General features: G+C 42.4%; 1 protein-coding gene across 7 annotated transcripts in view; it reads left to right on the top strand.

Moving 5' to 3' along the window:
• Positions 1-6,233: 6,233 nt before the first annotated feature.
• EPB41L2 (erythrocyte membrane protein band 4.1 like 2) overlaps positions 6,234-14,711 on the top strand; it is a 126,996-nt gene continuing 118,518 nt past the window's right edge. For all 7 annotated transcript variants that reach the window (XM_075498744.1, XM_075498743.1, XM_075498742.1 and 4 more), the window contains exons 1-2: positions 6,234-6,330; positions 10,407-10,482. The gene's annotated coding sequence lies outside the window, so the exon portion shown is untranslated. The remainder of the gene's footprint in view (positions 6,331-10,406; positions 10,483-14,711) is intronic.

The raw sequence follows: 14,711 nt of genomic DNA, 5'->3' as shown, positions 1-14,711 counted from the left end.
TTTCTTCCAATCCTCTTTCATATTCATCTTCTTTCTTCTACGCTGTATGACACAACCAGCTGTTTTGGCCTCTTTACAAGGTGCTCATTCTCTCTTCCCAAAAGCTTTTCACTTTATGGCCTTACACCTAAAAGTTGTAGCTAGTGTATATGTGCCAAATTTATCCATCACAGCTTTTGACATGATGAAGACAAGCTCTCTCTAACCAGAGTCCAGAAGCTTTCATCACTACTTAAAGAAATTAGCATCAGAAACATTTTAGAGAGATGTTAACAGAGCTTGTATACAAATTGAGAATTATCGGCTTTGTAATCGAAATCCCAGATATGCAGCAGTCATGTTTTTACTGAGTTACAAAAGACAAGCATCCTTTGCTTTTCTTAAAATTATTTTTTCCCCTGGAGTCTCCATTGGTTGGTATGGTGGAGCTGTAAAACAAGTAAATTATTTTCTTTCTCAATGGCTTTCATCCTTTACTTTATTACCAATAATGTTTCAACTACATTTATTTTGGCATAACTGATTTCGAGCCGTGGTTGGCCTGCCAGGTTGGATCTTTCCGTCTGTTGTGGATGTTTGCTCTGCAAACAAAATCTAGGTCTTCAGCGACACTTGCCACTTACCCACGCCAATATTTGTTATCCGCTTCACTACCCAGTCTGCAGCAATGCCAAGCAGCAACATCAGAACAGGCTTTTCACATCAGCAGTCACTTTGAACTACTAGTTGTTTTTTGCTCTTCAGGGGAATTTATGTTGTAGCATTGATTTTGACACTTAACAACACTACAGAATCAAACAAATGGGGAATCTAAAGATAAAAGACAAATATCACCTATGGGTATCAATTTCACGACCAACATGGTATATTCCCCCCCCCCCCGCCCCTTATCTCCAGTTGAATAAAGAGTTTAAATTCATTGTGTTTACCTTACATCACATACTGCTCATCTTACGGACTTTTTGTTATTTTGTGTTTTGCCTTTAACACTCCTAACTCTACAACTTCTGTTGCTATAAAAGGCACAGAGGCCCTTAAGGTGTGCCTTTTCTTCCAGAGATAAAAGCAAGCTTCTTTTCTTTAATGGTATGGTCTGACAATCAACATCTTCTACAGAGGCGGCAGGTCCTAACTTGAGGACGATCCTCAAGTCAGTATAGCAGTAACCAGGAACAATCTTAGTAATTCAGAAGGTGCACTCACAAGAAAGAGTACTTTAACCAGTAGTGTCTGCAAGATTGGAATCTTAGTAATTCCAAACCCCCACAATTACATTTATCAGCTTATAATCACCACATAAGAGCTGTCAGAGTGGGATTGCTGCATTTGTCCCCCCTGTCAGCACCACAGCTGGGGTGTGAGAAAACTCATGCCTTCGCACTGCAGCAATATAACTTGTCTCTTGTTTTGGGCTGTGTCTGACGTGTCAAAATCCGAGGCCAGGGGGAATCCACTGCACTGTTCTACTGCCAGAAACGCAAAGCAGAGTCACACATTAAAAAGTACCCAATGGGAAGGGGTATTCCTTGACCAGCAATCAAATGTAGTAGCAACATCCACTCCTGCGATGCCAAAGGGCACCTCTGACATGACTTCATGCGTGTGTATTAATTGTGTGACCCTGAGACGCTGCATACAAATCATCTTACTGGCCACATGAAACCTCGTGTGCCAATAGATTGAAAATACTGCCCATGAAGAGGGTCTTGATTGATAATGCAGGTTTATCACATTAAAATTGCAGGTACAATGAACTTCTTTTCCTAGTGCACACTTTTATGCTGTAGTATGTTTTCTATTACTTATGGAAGATATTTTCACATGTTTTTTCAATGCCTGGGAACCTTGCTGGATGCCAGCACACATGCCAGCAGACGGACTTCTGGACAAAAAAGGAGATACATTTCCTTTCCAGAAAGCAGTCTTCTAGAAGCTTATTCCCATCTGTAAGAAAACTTCATGGAAGAAGGAGAGATACACTCTTTCAGGACCAGTTTCTAGACCACTCAGGATTTTACTCATTAAAAACCACAATGGTGGTGCTGAATAACTAAAGCTAAAGTTAACTAAAAATTAGGTTGAACAATTTTATTGTGTTTACTTCAGCCATTTCTTGGAACTTTTTTTCATTTGTTTTTTCTTCAAAATCTCTAAAATGGATAAATCCTTGCATACAAGAAGGCAGCATGAGTATTTTTCCTTATGCCTTGTTTTCTTTTAACATCAAATAGTTTACAATTGGAAATGGGTATTTTTCCCCTCATTCATTTTGTTTTGTAACAGACACTGCTGATGGCTGTGCCACCAGGCTAACATGGAGTCTTTGCAGGATGAACATTATAAAGGGGGAGTTACATTAGTGTCATCTAGGTAAAGCCGAGAAGCCTACTGGCGCAAGAGTTGAGCAAGCAACCATTTTGACTACAGACTTATAATCTGTACAGACAGCAGCTCCAATATGAGGTTTAAAATTTGCTGTGCTTACATTCAGTTGTGTTGCTGCAGTCTTTATTTCTGTTAAACAGTGCTTTGGTTGGATCAGCACTTTCAAGAAATTTTGCATATTGAGTGCAACAACAGATTGGTAATGGTTCTTATCACTGTGGCACCTACACAAAATTTAGATATAAACTCAGAAAAGTGGAGAGAGGGTGGAGGAGAATATTTAAAACTGGATTAATGGCATTTTCTAGTGCTAGTGCAGCAGCAGTACATCTAAAAATCAGCAGATTCTGAAAATCACCACCTGACATGCTGTAGACAGAATGACATAGACTTCATTTGGCTACCCAGATGTTTCATTACTCTGCTTATGAAATTGTCTACATCCTTCTACTTCTTAGGCCATGCATGTTCCACAATGAAAGAGTTAAGGAAAAGCATACACCAAAAATTGTATTACATTTTATATTTTCTAAAACATAGCTTTTGAAACCAATGAAACTGCTAGACTTTTCCAAAATTGTACATCAGAGGGGAAAAAAAGTTTGTCATAAGGCAGCAGACTTTTCCAGAAACAAATAGCCTAAAACCAGTGTGAGAAGAAACATTGGCATAAATAAACCTCTCTGGGGGGTACTGCAAACTGGGGTTCTCAGCAGAGGTGTCCAAGTCTCTCTCAGGAAAGGAGCAAAAAGAGGCAAGTATGAAGCAGTTTCTTTTTAAAATCTTCCTGAATTTTCTGATCTAGGGAAATTTCACTACAGGCATTTCCCCTGGTTTTAGCAACATTGGGAACCTTATTGAAGACAAAGATTGTTGCAGGCACAGCTGTTTTTAGTACTGTGCCAATTAAACTTCCTCAGGCCAATGGTATTAAATACTGGCAGCCACACAAGTGCTAGCAATAAGAAAAAGCAGTTTGGATAGTGCAAACTCAGGTAGCCTCAGAAAGCTGCAGAGACCAAGCGTCTCCCTTTGTGTCTGTAAATTAAGCCTTTAAAAGTAGTAGTTACTGTTTTTAGGAAGACATGTGAAGCTGCTGTATTATTTTCTTGAGGAACTGGAGCATATTCTGCTATTATTCCTTCATGCTTAGAGATGTTAAAGCATCTGAGGAATGAATCAGGGAACATCATACATAGAGTTTGAGAGACTGTTCTGCATATAAAAAGCGTCTAGAGGTAAAATCCTAACCCAGTTGGTATTGTAGTAATTGTAGCATCTGCTATATCAAAGAAAGAACCACAGTGACTGGTTTTCCTGAAAAAGAAAATTGATACTCCGTCTCCTGAAAAGAGTTGAAGGCTTTTTTAATGCTGTTTTTGAATGTGGAGCAAGAGATACTGAAAATACTTCCTTAGCTTTATTTAAATTATACACTATAATAAATAAAACATGAAGATTACAACATCAAGCAATATAGCTAGTGAGAATTAAAACTGCTTGTGCACATGCATTATAATTCCGTCTTCAATTATTAGTCCCTAACCTCTTTCACTGGATGCAGAATGAACAATACTGAATTAAGCACAGATATCTTGTACTGCTTGCTCTCTATTCATTGCCGACTCATTGCTTCTCTGTGTGCTTACACTAATTTCCTTTAACAGCACTCCCATGAGCTGCAGGGTTGCTTTTACTTCTGAAGCACCAAGATTAAATAAAAGATATTCACCAGTGTCTAACAGGGCTTGATTTCTTGCTCTTACGCATTATGAAATACCCAGAATATTTATGCTATATTGCCTGTTGATTTCATTTTCAGTAGTAAGCTACTCTAAATGAGACTCCAGCATCTTAAGATTGGCACTGTGAAAACACATCCCTCAATCCCTTCACAAAATCAGATTCAAATGATGTGGCACATGGCATGACAGAAATTTTTGATACAGAAAACTTAGTATCTTACAATTTCCTTAGAATTCTGTAAAGAACACTCAGCAGCCTCAGTAATGATCCTGCTCTCCGCCCCACCCCCTCTAGTTTTCCTAGAAATGACACAGGGATTATATAGAAAATAGCTTATTCTACTGCACAGCTCTGCTCCAAAGTAGAAAAATCTGTTCTGTGCCCTAAAAAAGGCATGACTTGTTGTGCATATAAGAGTGATGTGGGAAATCTGTAGTTAACTTTAGGTTATAATGCATAAAAGGAATGAACTGAAGTTGTACAGGCACCATGTACTGTGTGCTGGATTTTGCAAATTCAGTATGAGTGCATGTAATGTAAATAATTTTCTTAATGAGAAAAGACAAAGATCAAAGCTAAAAGAGGCCTTGCTTTCTTAACCAGACAGTCGTTTTGTTGGTTTGTTGTTAGGTTTTGGTTTTTTACACCTGTTTGCTAGTACCACATTTCTCTCCCAGCTTTTTCTTTCCTTCTTGTACATAAATGCACAAATTCCAGGCCAGAGCATCACCTCTTGGTCCAAGATTTGACACACCTTTCATATGCTGGAAGAAAAGTTATAAAAACAATGAACAGGCTAATACATGGTTTAAAGGAGAGCCCAAAGGCCTAGGGCAAGAGAGTTGCCCTTAGGTGGGGAAGGTGCCAAGGGCAGACTACCCACAGCACTCCTGGGGCTGGCAGCCTGGACAGCGCAGCAGCTGCCCTTGCCCTCCATCAGGTTTTTCATATCCAGGCCTTTTCGCGGTCAGCATCCACAAAGGCATCCAAAAGATCTTTAACAAAGTGGAGGACAACCCCCATCAAGACTGTAGATCATTAGAAATTTCAGGTTGTAACGAGGTCTCCAGTGCAAGCTCCTGCTCACAGCAGGGTCAGCTGCATGGTCAGACCAGGCTGCTCAGGACTGTGTCCACTTGGGTGTAGGAAACCCCCGGGGAACCCACTCCCTTGCCCAACTGTGCTGAGCATGAAAGAGCTTTTCCTTACACCCAGGCTGAACCTCTCATTCCACACCCATTGTCCCTCAGCCTCCCACTGTGCAAGAGCCTGGCTGCATCTTCTCCACCACCTTCCCACGGGTGCTGGGGGCTGCTGTGGGCCCCCCATCGCGGTCTCTTCCCCAGGCTGAACCAGCCCCGTCCCTCAGCTCCAGCCCGGCCACCTCGGGGGCTCTGCTGCGCTCGCTCCCGTGTGTCCGCGTCCTTCCCGCGCGGGGGGCCCGGCTGGAGGCTGCGTCAACGCGGCGTCTGAGGAGCGCGGGGCTGAGAGGAGTAACCGCTTCCTTCCCTCCAGCTACCGCTGCGCTCCCCGCCCGCACAGCCCGCGGTGCCGCTGGCCTCCTTCGCAGCCCGGCAAGAGCTCATTCCGCGTAACATCGGCGGATTACGAGTCCGCGTGGAGACACCGCTGCGACAGGCGCTGCGGGGACAGCGACATCTCACCGCCCGCAGCGCCGGCGCTGAGCCCGGCGAGCCGGGAAGGGGCGAGGCGGCGCCTGCGGCACACCGCGCCGCTCGCCCGGGGCCCTGGCCGGCCAGCGGCGCTCCCGGGCAGCCATCCCTCCGATGCGGGTGCCCACGCTGCAGCAGCGCTCCCGTGTCCCTCCCCGCCACTCGGCTACAGCTGCCGGCGGGGCCAGAGCCTCCACGCCCCTGACGGGCAGCGGCCGTTGGAGGTGGCCCAGAAGGGGGGCGGGGCGAAGCTCCCGCTCCGACGATTGACGGCCGCCCCAGCCAATGGCGATGGGCGCGGCCCGGCGGCGAGGGCGGGGGCGGAGCGGGCAGCCGGCGGGCCGGCGCCGGGGAGGGCCGGCCGAGGAGGAGACGGGGGTGGGGCGCGGGGGCGGGCGGGGCGCGGATTGGCCGGGGGGCGGGGCCGGCGGGGGTTTCTCCCGGGCTGGGCTGACGGCTGCGGTTGGGGAACTTCGATTTCGTATGCGAGCGCGAGCGGCGGCGGCCGTGGCCGTTTGGGCAGCAGGTACCGGCGGGGAGCGAGCCCCTGGGGGAGTGTGGCGGAGTGTGGCCCGGAGCGGGGCCTCCCGCCAGCGGGGGGTGGCGGGGAGGAGGGTGCCGGGCAGCCGCAGCGCTGCGGGGGGGGCGACCGTGCGCAGAGGGGCCGCTTTGCCCCGCATCCGTCGGCGGTTTCCCCCGCTCTGCTCCGTCCGCCGCGGGCGGGGCCGGGCCGGGCGCTCGTCCTGCGGGCAGAGCTGCCCCCTCCCCTCCCGGCCCCGAGCGGCTGCTGGGCGGGCGGGAGGGAGGTCGAGGGCTGTCAGAGCCGGGGCCGGCCGTGGGAGGAGGGCGGCAGGGGGCGGCAGCGGCTCTGAGGAAGCGTGTCCGGAGCGCCGGCCGCGGCGGGGGGGATCTCCTCCCCGCCGGCGGCGGAGCCGCCGCAGCCCCTCCGCGCGGTGGGGCCTTTTCCCTTCTGGGGCGGGCAGGGCTCTCTGAGGGGACCGACTCCTCCCTCGCTCCCCTCCTCCTTCCTTTCCGCGGGGCTTCGGGCGCAGGTCCCGGCGAGGCGAGCCGTGCGGAGCCGCTTCTCGCCGCTCAGTTTCAAATCTCCCTCGCGGGGCTGCTGCCGCGGGCACTGCCCGCAGCCTCCGGCCGTCCGCCGCCGCGCCCCGCCGCCCCGCCAGCTCGCCCCGCCGGGGGACGGCACGTCGGGGCGCCCCGGCCGCGGCTGGACGTGCTCCCGCCGTCGCGGCCGTCCCCGCATCTGCTGCCCTTTTGGGTCTGCCACTTCCTGGTGTGAGACTGCCAGGCAAGAAAGAGAGGGGTATTTTTCCCCGAAAATCTGGCCTGGTTTCTGTCGGTTACTCTCCCGTCCCCGTCGTATGAATGCTGCGCGAGGAGAGGAGATTTTTTAGTATTTTTTCCTCCTAGAGTACTGCTCCTCATTCTGATAACTTCATCCGTTTGCGTCTTGGGCTGTTTCTTTCTTTCAGCTGTAAGTGAGCAACTGCAGACAAATGAGCTAAATAGGACCCTGCACTGAAGCTGTTTATCGATAATTAGGTATTGGATGAAATTGAAGAAGCCTGTACACGCCCAATTTCCTTTCTCTTCAGGATTAGAATAAAAATCAATGTAGAATCCTACTGTATGTTCTTTACCTGCTAAAGAGCATACAGGAGTCTGCTAAAGAACTTACAATACAAAACCCACTAAAGAGCACACAATACAATAAAAATAACAGTCTACCTTTCAATATGTGATGACCTGGCCTCTGCGTGAACATTATGCACCGAGGTCTTTAAAAAAAATTGAGATGTTATTTATAAATTTAAGTCCAAAGTTCTTTTCCTATTATTGTTCTTTTCTAAGGCTTTGATTACAGTACTGTGAAGTCTGAATACTCTCAAAAGAGCTATTAACACTGTGGTGACATTTTTAGTGCAGCATTTTTCCACAGGTGAAGATCCCACTGAGTTGAAGTTAATACCTTTTGATGTTAATAGTATTGTGCATGCATGCATGCATGTGTATGGCTAGGATGGACTTAAAGGAGGTTACTGTATGAATGATTGCTGATTGACATAAGGGAGTTGGTTTGAGGATTTGTCATCTTAATGATTATGATTTCCAGAAACAGCTTCTGAAATAAATCACTGCCAGGGAACAAGTAATAGCCAGCTAGGGAGTAAACTTAGGTTAAGGTGCTTTGATACCAGTAAAGACTAGCAAACAGTTCAATTAGGATGTTTTTTCTTCTTGTAAAGCTGTCTAAGTCCCATTTTTAATTAAAACCATGTAATTTATAGCTTTTTCATTGACATATAGTGCTTTGCTTAGCTTTACTGCCTCATTTTCCTGTCTGCTAGCATGGGTACTTCCAGAGTGTTAGTGAAATGCAACAAGCACGTTCTGGAAAACTTAGCCTTCAGCAAATTCTCATAAACTTGCATATTTCCAGGCCTGGGGAGTTTGAAATGGCAAAGTACTTTTTTAACAGGAACTATCTTAAAAAAATAAGGCCGCATCCTTTTGTCATGATATTTTAAAGTTTCAAACAGCAGATAAATTCAGTCCCCAGGCTACAGAGCCAACTAGTTATAGAACAGACCCAGTTCAGAACCTGTTTCGTGGCATCCTGGGTTACGCAGGAAGGGCCCTTAAAGAGTATTCAGGCGAAGTGTTCTGCTTCAGCTGCTACTCTCCTCCCTTCCAACAAGTTTCCATTTCTGCTTGCCATGCTGTTTTCTGTCTGGTGTTAACCTCTATGGTGGGAAGTTGAGCTGCTTGCTCTTGCTTAAATTGTAGCCTTCTGCTGAGTTTGATTCCCTTTGGGCTTAGAATATGACCTTCCCTTCCGTGTTTTCAGAGGTTATGGACCTCGAGGTTTATATCATGGCAGATGAGCTTGCAGCGTAACAATGCCATTTAGAATGGTCTAGACAAGACTTTCAAAAATGTACATATTCTGTGTGCACGCATGTTGGAAGTGGAGAAGAGGGACAGTTCAAGCTTCTTAACAGCCAGGGCCAAGTGGAATAGACTTCCAGGCTTCATTCCTTTGGAAATATACCTTTTGTTCCACTTCTAATTTGATAAGTCTCCAGCAATTGCAGTCAATTCATACTAAGTTTCTGATTTTATTACCACTTTTTGATATAACTTAAAAAGTAGGAGCAAACAAATGCAGCTCTCTGAAGCCAGTCTGGCTTGTTGATGTCTGTTAATGAGGTTTCAGCGCCCACACTGAATGGCTCTCATTTAGAGAGGATAACCTGAAGAATAATTGTATTACTTATTGTATTCAGTATGATCTGAATCATTTAGTGAGTGTGGATATAGGCAAAATATGCATTTTTTCATGTGGCCAACTCCTGAGTCAGACATTTAAGGGTGAAGAATGTGGGTCATGGGTGGAAAATGGGAAAGTGTTCTGGGAAGTACAGACATTTAAAGGTGGTATTGTGGGTTGTGATTAACAATGATTTGAACGTAAGATCTCTTTTAAGTCATTGTTCAAAAAATCAAACTAGGTATATAAACAACATATAAATTATACGACCAGGTAATAAAATCTTTCTGTAATTGATGCTTATGGGATTTCTTTTTGAATTCTGTGTTCACTTTTGACGTTAAACTTCAGCAAGTTGATAGTATTTAAGAATTTAGAAGAATTTAAAAAGTTACAAGAACTGGGAACCATGTTTCAATACAAAAGATTGATCTCTTTAAGGATTAAAAAGGGAGGGAACAAAATAAAATGGTGATAGATGTGCCTGTAATGTGGACGAGAGCAGATAATAGTGGCTATGAAAGGATTCAGTGGCAGGAAAAGACTCTAAATGGCTTACATTTTTAATAGTTATGTCTGTAGTATACAGCATTACTCTAATTATTGAAAGAGGACAAGCTTTCTACATTTTTAGTTTACCATGTGTAAATTTCAGTAGGGTAAAAATGATTTTACCAAAGGTTGTAGTGTACAGTGTATTTGCCATTAGATATTTTTAAAGCAAGGTTGAATGCTTTCCTTGATGATGTGAAAGATGTGAAAGTGAAAGATGTTCTAATTCAAATGGCGGTTTCATTCTGGAACTGATCTTAAGTTGGGGGGGAGCGAGAAGAGGGAAGGTGAGCTTTCTTTCTCATTGCAGGCAAAATTAACCCAAGAAAAGCAGTGTTGGAAAAGTGTTCACTGTATATTCACACAATGGCTGGACACAAGAAAGGGGAATGGGAGCAAGAAAAGGGGATGTGGGAACATGTGGTTGTGTTATAGCCTGGGTTATACGAGACATCAAACTGCATCGTAAGGGGTTATTTCTGCCTTTCTAAATTGAAAGAAAAGACTCCTCTTGAGTTTAAGAGCGTTAGATTTATAATAAACTGCCACACTCCTATTTTTTTAAAAGAGGTAAATCAAAGTGCAAGTTAAATGATTGTGTATTTTTCTCTTCCTATTTGGAAGGGTGTTCACATTTTTAAAATGTATTTCTCATTTAAGCACAGTTCAGTTTCACTTATCTGGTTTTCTAATTCACTTGGTTGGTGGGATAATCTTTGGTGTAATTTGACTTCAAATTTAACTCTCCCTTATAGGTAAAGAAGATATCGTGCTGTTATCCAGTTGTCATAGTTGATTGCATTCTACTAATCTTCAAGACTTGTATTGGAGTTAGAGGTAACTTGTGATTTATTTTTTTTTAATATCAGAAAATTCACTGTAGGAATTTACTAAATAAGTGAAGTTCTGTGTTCTGTTTCAACTTCTCAAATATTTTCGCCATTGATGTGATAAATTTACATGGTTTAAGTTGTCAGTTTCATAATATTATACAGGAAAAAACATATTAATGATACGCTAAATATTTTTACTTTTAGCAAGTCTTACATTCTTAATTAAAAAGTTTGTGACATAAACTCTTCTGTGAAGGTAATTTTACTAGTGACTTATTTCCTCCATAAACTTCACCTTGTCTTTGAGTACTTTGTAAAGATTTACAGACTAAGTGAAGGCCATATCAACAGAATATTAATTAAATTTCTATTGGGTAATCCAAAAATAGCCATTCTTTTTGGCTAGTGAAATGAGAAAAGTATGTTCTGTGTATGGTATGAGATTATAGCCTTGCATGTAATGCAAGTGGGACAGCTTAGCAAGAATGCATGCTTGTTTATTTTAACGGACTTGCGGGAAAAAGAAGTTTGTTTCTGTTGCAGTAGTGTCTGATGTTTTAGTGGCACTATGCAAACACTGCATTAGAGCAACTCTGTAAGTGCTGCCACCTGCTCAGCACGCTGTATAGGCATTGCTGACAATAATGCTGAATAGCATTCTCTAATTTCAGTTTACAGCTCATGGCTTGGTTTCTCCATTTTATATTCTTTATGTAGTTCCTTACATCTGACATACTACCTTCAAAGTAGAAAAAATCAGCAGAAATCTATGGACTTGATATGTAAAACTTCAAACCCCAACAAAACAAAACTCAAATCCTGTTTCCCTTCTCAAATAATTCTCTTGACCTTCTTGCCTTCTACACTCCTGTACCCTGGGTTTTTTCCTAGTTCTGGAGGAAAGCTGGATCTTTTCTCATTCTTATGATAGTAGAGGACTCAATTATAGGTAATGTTTATGAGGTCTCATAAAGGAGAATTTCAGATGCCTACCCTTTGCTCTGCACATCGCAACATTCCTTTGATGGTGGCATGGTGTTTGTGACTGGACTCAAGTATGAGATGCTTTGAAGGCCTGACTTCTGTTAAGTTGGTCTCTTGTATAAATACTGATTGGCTGGCTCTGAATATTCTCAGAAGCAGGTAGTAGTGTTTTGTTGTTTTGGTTTTTTTTTTTAATTATTACTTGTTGGTTGGAGTTTTTTTCTAGTGGAGATAAGCTACTACTGCCATTCATTTATGTAGTGCTTTTATTAATAGTACCTTGGCTCTTCAGAGACCTTGTTGTGAAGGAGCATTGCAGGAGGATCCTCTCTTTAAAGCTGGAGACTTCTTTGTCAGTGTCTAGGGGGTTAACTGAGTGTTTTACTTGATATTATATCTACCATGGTGCTCCTATTCATCGCTGTCTTGGTTTCTCCTCCATGGATCTTTTTTCTGAAGGGTGTGATATGGCCTGTCTTTTAACTTACCTTGCTGTTGCTAAGTGATGCAGCCTGTGTGCTCTTGTAAGGTCATTGTTAGAAGACTTTGGCATTGAATAGTAAAATAGGGTTAGCTAAGGACAGTTTAAAGGGGACTATGGATTGCCTTGGTGCTCTAGGTTTGAATCTTCCTTTTTGCTTCTAACATTGTCTGTGCGGTTTTCTGTTTGCAAAGCACTAGTTCTGGAGAAATGTTCTGTAGGAAAAGATGTTCAGTTACCAGAAAATAAAAATAGACTCTAAAAAAGAAGTGTGGACACTCTGAAAGATCAGTTTCATCTTAAATTGCTTGCACTGATGACAAAGCAGAGTTTAACCAAATATTTATTGTTGAAATGACTCTGTAATTAGTAGTGTTGTACAGCTAAATGTAACACCAGATTTTACTGTAAATTACTGCTATCCCATTACTGTGGCTTGAGAAGTATAGACCATAACTGTGGTATTCTTTTTAGTGGCCTGGATAAGAATTTGACTACAACGTTTTAAGAACATAGTTTTTGTATTTTTAATAACATTCTTCAGTACGTATTTAAAATGCATGATGTGACCTCTTACCACAATGGAAAATTAGAACAGCTTTTTCTAATTTGAAATACTCAGTTATCCCGTATATGGGATTTAAAATATATATTCTTATTGCAAGCTTTTGAATTGGTAATAGGTAGACCTTTAAATTCTGATTGACTCAGCATGTATCCTACTTCTTCTGAAAATCAAACTAAAATTAAAATCTGATGATAAAAATATGCACTTGGGTTTCACATTTGTAGAAACACTTTTCTTGCTTCCAGTTACTCACAAAAGCAAGGAGTCATTAATAAAATATTTTAGAATATACTGAGTATGTCCTGCAAACTCATTTGAGTTTGAACATTTCAATTTTGGATTTGAAAGTTCTTGTTCAATTTCCAAATACAGTGTTTTGTACTTTGTAGATGCTATTTGTAAATGAACTATTTGCTGTTTCTCAGTTGAAAGAAGCTGTTTTATCCCGTTTGGCTTCCTACTTTTGAAGTTGTACTTAAATAATACTGTAACTGCTGTTGTTCCATCATCAATCAGTTAAATGTGGCAAAATAGTAAGCCTGTGTATCATTGATCTTCTCTTAGAGGACTGGATCCTTTTTCTTGTATGGCTTTTTGGATACTTTTCCTGGTAGGATATTGCATTATTGGACCAGGAATCTTGAAGCAAATCCAATGTCTAGAGGAAAAGGAAGGGGGAGGGGGGAACCCACAACCAAAACCCAAAGAATGTCATAGCATAAACTTCATACTTAAGTCCATGTTTGGTCTTAAGGCTGCTTTGTCCCCTCTGTAGTCAACACTTTTGTATGGCAGTAATCTTTCACAAGAGGTTAGCTACATAATGGTCAGAGGCGACTCCTCGGACCAAGCCTGGGATTGCTACATATCAGTGCTACTACCCCTTCTTTACAAACTCCAGTTGCAAGTGATTTTATTATTAAACCTGTTTTGGACCTCTGATTATCTCATGTTAATTAACTTAAGCTGTTGGATATTTGGGCTCACCTTCACAGTGTGCTTTCTCTACTTTTTGTGTGCTTGAGGATGTCTTATAGAAAACAATTAAATAAGATCTGTGCACTTACAGATTTACTTTTTTCCTTCCTCCTCCTGCCTTGAGTATGATATTTACAACCTGAGACCACTGTAACTTTTTCTGAATACATGGAAATATTTCCTTCAGAAGGGTAAGACATGTTTCTGAAGGGTGAAATCCATATTCTCCCTCTTTATCTCTTAATTCCATTCAGTAGAAACGGTGAAACATATAGCATATTAAAACGTTACCTTTTTTTTGTCACAGTTGAATTTAGTCCCAGTGTCATTTCAGAAAGTAAAGATGCTATTTAAGTTCCATGGGATAACTGCAGAATAGAATAATGACTTACAGTAGAAACCGAGTACTTGACATATTCTGGAAAAAAAGGATCTATTATTACCATATTATTACCAGCACATTGTTCCTGTACTGTAGAAGAAATGAAACTATATATAAAGTGAATTTGGGAATGCTTCAATCCTGTGTTGTAGGTGAGAAAATGCTTGCAGAAAAGGTGCCTTCTCCATGAAAACACTCTGTAAAATGACTTACATTGCCAGAGGTCTATGTCTAAAAACCTCATCTAAACACAAAATGAAATCTTACTACAGAACACAGTAGTGAACGACAGTGTTCTGACTTGGGAGGAGTGCCAGTGTGATATATTAAAATAATCAAGTTCTAAGAAACCATATATAACAAATTTAACTGGATTTTCCTGCTTTTTGAAGACCTGAAGGGGCCGAAGACAGAAACTTCTTTAGCACTGCCTTCCCCTACACGCCCATGCACACTTCTTTTAGCAAATTTAGTAAAAGATACATAAGCCTACATTTTACTTTCATCCTTAGACCATTATAAGCTCAATAATCCTGACAGAATACTTGCTATCTTAACCAGAGACCCAGTATTAAATGTGAGACAGATCCTTCTGGAGGAAAAGTTTGTGCAATTTTAGCTCTGATATGAAAGGATGATGCTAGAAGCTGCATTACTTCTTGTCTTTGTATGTATTACGGACTTCTGTTTCTTGTATTTCAGAAAGCATAATGAAGTTTTATAAAAATACACATACATTAGCACAGTAAAATACACTTCAGCTAACTTATTCTAAAGTCTAAATGATTTAACTCTTTATCTTGAGGAATCATGGGACTTAAAGTACTGGGCTAAGAATGA

Source organism: Mycteria americana, chromosome 3, assembly GCF_035582795.1.
Source record: "Mycteria americana isolate JAX WOST 10 ecotype Jacksonville Zoo and Gardens chromosome 3, USCA_MyAme_1.0, whole genome shotgun sequence".
Classification (NCBI taxonomy): domain Eukaryota; kingdom Metazoa; phylum Chordata; class Aves; order Ciconiiformes; family Ciconiidae; genus Mycteria; species Mycteria americana.
This window is presented reverse-complemented; position numbering and strand designations above follow the sequence as displayed.